We start from the raw sequence: 6,311 nt of genomic DNA on the forward strand, positions 1-6,311 counted from the left end.
ACATTTGTTATGAAACAAAACACTTGCCCCCTAGCTGTTGAATCACCCCCAGGCTTTATTCTCAGATGACCCAGGTTTTGCAGAACAGAGACTGCTATGTCCCTTTCAGAATCTGTATTCCTGACCGTCAAAACCAATGGGCATAGTAAGATGGTTGTTTTAAGCCATTATGTCTGGGGAATATATTACGTTGGCAACATTAACTGGAACATGGCCCAAGCCACCATTATAGTCTACCTACACTGTTGCAGTGGCCTGCTGCCTCTGCCTGGCCTCCCCTTGCTGTCCTACAATCTATATTCAACACAGGAACCCAGAGTGGTTCTTTTAAATCTTCAGTCTGATTACATTTCTTCCCTCTAAAATTCTCCTCTGGTTCTCCATCCCATTCAGACTAAAAACCAAAGTCCCTGCATTGTCTCACAAGCTCCTACATTAACTGACCCTCCTACCTCACCTCCTGCCACTCTCCCCTTTGTCCATTTTGCTCCTGTTGCAGGCTTCTTTACTAATCCTTCAACACTTTAGGGGGACTCCAGGCTCAAGGTCTTTACACTCTGTTCTCACTCTCTGAAATACTCTTTCAAACATTCACAATTCTTGCTCCTTCGCTTCCCTCAAGCTTCTACTCAAATGTCACCTTATTATGGGACCACCCACCTTGCTACAATGCTCTCTCTCCCCCTTACTCAGCTTCATTGTTCTTTGAAGCATGTAGTATCATCTGGCATATCACATGTTGAGTTATCTGTTTGCGTACGTCCACCCCCATTGACTGAAACTGCCATTAGCGCTTGGTCTTGGCCAGTTTGGAAGTTACGACAGTGGCTGACACACAGTGGACATTTAATAAGTATGTATAGACTAGAAAAGTGAGTGAGTGACTATACCCACACTGGAATGAGAATTCTGCAGAATGTAATAAGCAACTGACTTAAAATGAATGTGCTACTGCTTTTCAAAAGTGATGACCCACTGGCGTCCCTAAGAAATTTTTAAAAAGAAAAGCAACAATCTGACTTGCCACATCCCAAGGGATTTTACTGAGTTTGTGATGCTATGCTGGGCACCACAGAAGGTGAGACACCAACATCTCCAAACTGGGTTCCAGCTCTACTTTTTCAATTAAATTTTTCTAATAAAAGCATAACAACAGGGACACCTGGGTGCTCGCTGGTTAAGTGTCCGGCTCTTGATCTCGACTCTCAATGTCATGAGATCCAGCCCCACGGTGGGCTCCGCACTGAGCATGGAGTCTACTTTAAAAAAATTTTAAAAACATAACAACAACAAAAATAATCTTGTGCACCAACATATTCTAACCACTGTCTCTTTGTAGCCCTTACTACCATTTTGACAGCCAGTGTATATTCAGGAGACGTGTCAGCATAGCCTTGTGACCAAACCTGTAATTACAAAATGTCTGTTTCATCAGCCCCTGGTGACACTGTTCTAAGCCTTTTATGTATATGATATATAGGTGCACACACATGTATATGTATGTATATATATGTCCATTTATATGTATATAAATGAAGTGATTATCTGTAATCTCCAATAGTAATAATCTATAATACATCCATTACTTATAAATGCTTTTTATACTAAAGATTATTTGTATAGCCTAATTTAATTCATTCAACTCGATAAGGTAAAGGGAACATTAGGTTTTTACTGAATTTATGTTTTTAGTAGATAAAGAAGTGCAAGATCACTAAAGCCTATAATATTTCCAAATCTGCAAGGATAATGGGGGGAAACACTAGAGAGAAGCTTTTACCCAGACTGCATAAATATAGTATCCAAATCATAAAGAACCGCACAAATACAAGAATGCTCAGCACTGCTTCCTTGTAGGTCCTATCCAGGCAGTCCCTAGAGAAGCAGATGTAAGGGAAATGCCCTTCCCTCATTCAGCACTGCTGCTCTCTATCCTTGTCCAAGTTCTGCAAGGTTCTCTGACCCACTCCTGGTGGTCCGTGCCAGTCTCCACTAGAACACTTATGCTCCGTTTTAAAGCTTTCAAGATCTGGATGATCAGTCAGGCTCTGCAACTGGTCAAAGCTCTGAGTTCCAGGTGTGGTCCTCACTAGCTACTGTTGTGTGACTTAGCCTGTGTGTCTTGGTCTTATCCATAATGCTTTCTTTTATCTTTCAGTTCTAAAAATAGTGCATGTGTTTGATAATATTCTGTCTCTAATTTAGATATCAGGTTCCAAAAGAAGTAAAAATAAATGAGTTATGAAAATCTTAACATAGGGTATAATCAGATTTTTTCTCTTTCTGACTTAGAGCCCAGCCTTTTGCATAAATCACTAAGCTTCCGAGAGTCATTTCCACAGAGATGAAAAAAAATAATGTCTGCCTATTCCATAGTTTTGTATCAAAAGAAGCAAAAACGTATAAAAGATTCAAGCTGTTAATGTGTTAAAGAGAAAATTCTAAGTCCATAGGATGTATACAAAAAGTGATCACAATCAGTAATTTAAGCTGGCAGATGATAGTAAAAAATACCACATCAGGACTTCGGGACACATTTAGAGTCAACAGATTTCCCGTCATATTCAGCAACAGCTGTGTAGGTGGTGAAGCTACCAAAACCCAACTGGCAAGCATCATGGGCACAGGGGATGCCCACTCATATTCTCCACCCACAACACTTCTGTGGATACCACAGCCTTCCTCCCACCTTAAGTAAAAGTACGTAGTACCCACCTCATTAGAGCTACAGCTAGTCATGGGATGTGCCCATGAACTAGAAATGCATGTCTGGGTCTCCTTCCATTACACAGTGGAAACATGCATGGAGCATCACACAGCATCCTGGGGTCCCCTCAGTGAACACAAATGAGCTGGAGACATCCATGGCAAGTCCTTTAGCGAAACAAGTGTTTGTATCTGTTCTAAATCCCTTCTGACTCCCCCACTGGTCACCACCACTGACACCACCCTGACAACGCGCTTTCTCCAGCATGTTTAGCTTTTCAGACTTTAGAAGAATCTACTGCCAGTGTTTGTAAAATCTGGACCCTGACGAGGAATTTTCTGCCTTAATGTCCATCACTTGCTGCTTCCAATCATAGTGTCAGATCTAAAATTCATCCCAGCTCCGTAATGGCTTTGAGTGCTAACACATCAATTAGTCCTGACTCCTCAAGTCTGGCTCGTACTGTCAGACCCAATTTACAAGCAGGACAGTAAGTGGGAGCCTGGCTTTGGATTCTGTGGTGAATGATGTAACAGTAAAGCCGGCGAAACAGCCTTAGAGGCCCTGAATCCACATCCCCTATCAAATGCCTATAAAGAACCCTAGATTATCCTCTGTTAAATTATTTATAGGTGACAAGAAATATTTCTAATTATATCCATTCACAGCCACAGTCAGTGAATATTGTGCAAAGAGATTGCCAAAAAAGGTTTTGCCAAGTAGGTTCCAGCTAGGACAGCTGAGGTGGCTGCTGTGCTTGCACAACGGTCTCTATAAAAGGGGAGCCCACATGCCTCGTCCTGTCCTTCCTCAAAATTCTTCAAGGTATGTATACCTGATGAACTCTTGGCCAGTTCTACATTCCTGCTGATAATGATCATTCAACTTAAGGGAAAGGCCTCTATTTCCAATTTTTCTTTCTGTCATTCCTAAGGATGATATGGTACATGATATAGTTAACTAGGATTTTGCAACTAAATGGGAAAAAGAAGAATCTGCATTCTCGTCTTTTCTCTTTCAGCAGTAGTTGTCTGCTTCGGGCCTGCCACCTTCTTCACCTGGTAACAGGTAACAGAGAGGTAAGAGGGGTTTATTACTACACTCTAAAGAACAAAGGGATCTCTACTGCTAAGTCTTAAAAAACTACCATCTTATTTCCTGGGCTAGTGATGGGAATAGAGCAATACAAGGAAGAGCTGTTCTTTAAAAATGGCTTCTCGTGAAATATTGACTTTTCAGACCATTTTACCACACAAAATTTAACGACTCATCTCTTTCATGTGTTGTTAGCACTTCAGAAATACAGCAATTACAATATAATATTGAGTGTGAGCTTGACCAGCTTGACCAGTGAAGATGCATTACAGAGACCGTCTGATAAAATCAACAACATGTTGACTGGGCAGTCAGCATAATCTAGGCTTTCCAGGACTCTGGCTACCTGAGGGAAGCCAGGTGGCCTTCCAGATCCTGCAGTGGAATCAACACTGAACCTGGATTTGGGAGAGCAAGGCTCACATCCCAGCTCCACAACTTACAATTCTGTGACACTGCATGACCCTTCAAACTTCTGGCCCTTAGCTTTCTTACTGGTGAAATGAGGAGGCTGCATTCTAGGTGATGGGTAAGGTCCCTGCAGCTCTTGCATCGACAACCTCAGATCGTGCCTTCTGACTACTCCTCCACACGATCAAAACCTTCAACAGACCTCCTCCCCATCTCCATATGTTGGTACTTATACTTTAAGTATTCTGTTAAAAATACACATAATGATGAAAACCCGCTACACTTTTGATAAATTCCCAATTAGTTTATATTTAATAAGAAGCTATAGTGATTTAGACTTCCTAACAGAAAACATACTGTTCGCTTGCTCAAACTTGAGGCAAGTGGATTCGGGAACCCCTGCAACAACCCTGAGAATCCCTGGGGGCTTGTGACCCACAGCTGGGGAAACCAATGATCTCAGGTAAGGGGGGAAGGAGGGCATCCTTTCTGTGTTTGGTGAATGCACTGTATTACAATAATCTCTCCACAGCAGTGTGTTGTTAATGCAAAATGACCTTGTGTAAAAACACAGAAACAAAAAATAACATTAACAGGATAAGATTTTTCTTTTGAAGAAAAAATCCTAAGGTTAAATATTCAATATCTGTCCCCTGGAAGTACTTCTAAATTGCACTGTATCATCAAGAGGTTTTCATAGGTATGAATTAGTTTGATTTTAGAGACAGAATATGTAACAAATTCCATATCTAACAATCGAGAGGACGTTTAATGCAATCCAGCCTCCTTCACTCCACAGAAGTCAGCTTCTGTCACTGGTCACTCGTCCTACCCTTGCCATTAGAAATTCTCTGCCATCTCGTAATTCATGTGTCAGTGGGAAAAAATGTTAGAGTTCATTTTGGATTGAAATTTTATACTGGCTACTAACTTCAGGAGAGATATTTAGAGAACTGGTACTTTTTTTAAAAAGGAGGAAGAGGGGTGCCTGGGTGGCTCAGTGGGTTAAGCCTCTGTCTTCAGCTCGGGTCAGGATCTCAGGGTCCTGGGATCGAGCCCCGTGTCTGGCTCTCTGCTCAGCGGGAGGCCTGCTTTCCCCTCTCTCTCTCTGTCTGCCCCTCTGCCTACTTGTGATCCCTCTCTCTCTGTCAAATAAAAAAAAATTTTTAATAAATAAATAAAAAGGAGGAAGAAAGAGAGAGAGAAAGATCTGAAATCATACAAACCAGGTAAAAACAACCATTATCCTGAAATCCAACTAAAAATAAATTATTATAAACTAAAAATATATAAACACTATGATATGTGATGTTTTTCATCCAAATGTTTTTCTCCAGGAACCTTTTAAAGTTATCTTTTGTTTTGATAATACTACTTGCATACAATTTGAGAATAAATGAGACTTAATTTTGACTTAGGACAAATCATTTGTTGGATTTTCAACTTTTGTTGCATTTACTTTTTCCTAATAAAGTTATGTGATACCTAAACAATTTATGCCTAAACTAGGGGTTTATTTGTGCTTATTAAGTGTTTTCAATCTGGACTGCATCCTGAATGAACAAAGGTACCTTTCATCCACCCAATTTTAATAATACTTGCATCCAATTTATCCATGTGATTTTAATAATTGGGGCCAGGAGAAAAATTTTACTAAATACATGAGTTTTTAAAATAGGTTCAGGTTGTAAAGCCATTATAAACAGTTATTTTGCATTTCTTTGTATCACTGCAATGTCAAAAAAAAAAAAAAGTGGGAAGGGGGAGTAGAAAAAGCAAAGCAAGGAGAAAAAGAAAAGATTCTAAGCACACTTGGGGTGTCCCGAACGCTGATGACTGCAACACGAACTCCTTCATACTCGTCTACAAAGGCTCACAGCACAGAGGAGGAACAGAGCCTTACATCACAAGAATTAAGTCCCCAGCATAAGGCTTTGAAATCCTTGCTCCGATCTCTCAGCACCTTTGCACAAGACATAGGTGTGATCCCTACAGGAAGGGCTGAGGAAATGGGCCAGGCCAATGAGGCGCAGGAGTGTGAAACCAACAGGACAATGTCCGCTCTCACCCTAGGTCACTGTCCAGCTCTGTCTCTGTC

The sequence above is a fragment of the Meles meles genome, chromosome 18, assembly GCF_922984935.1.
Source record: "Meles meles chromosome 18, mMelMel3.1 paternal haplotype, whole genome shotgun sequence".
Classification (NCBI taxonomy): Eukaryota; Metazoa; Chordata; class Mammalia; order Carnivora; family Mustelidae; genus Meles; species Meles meles.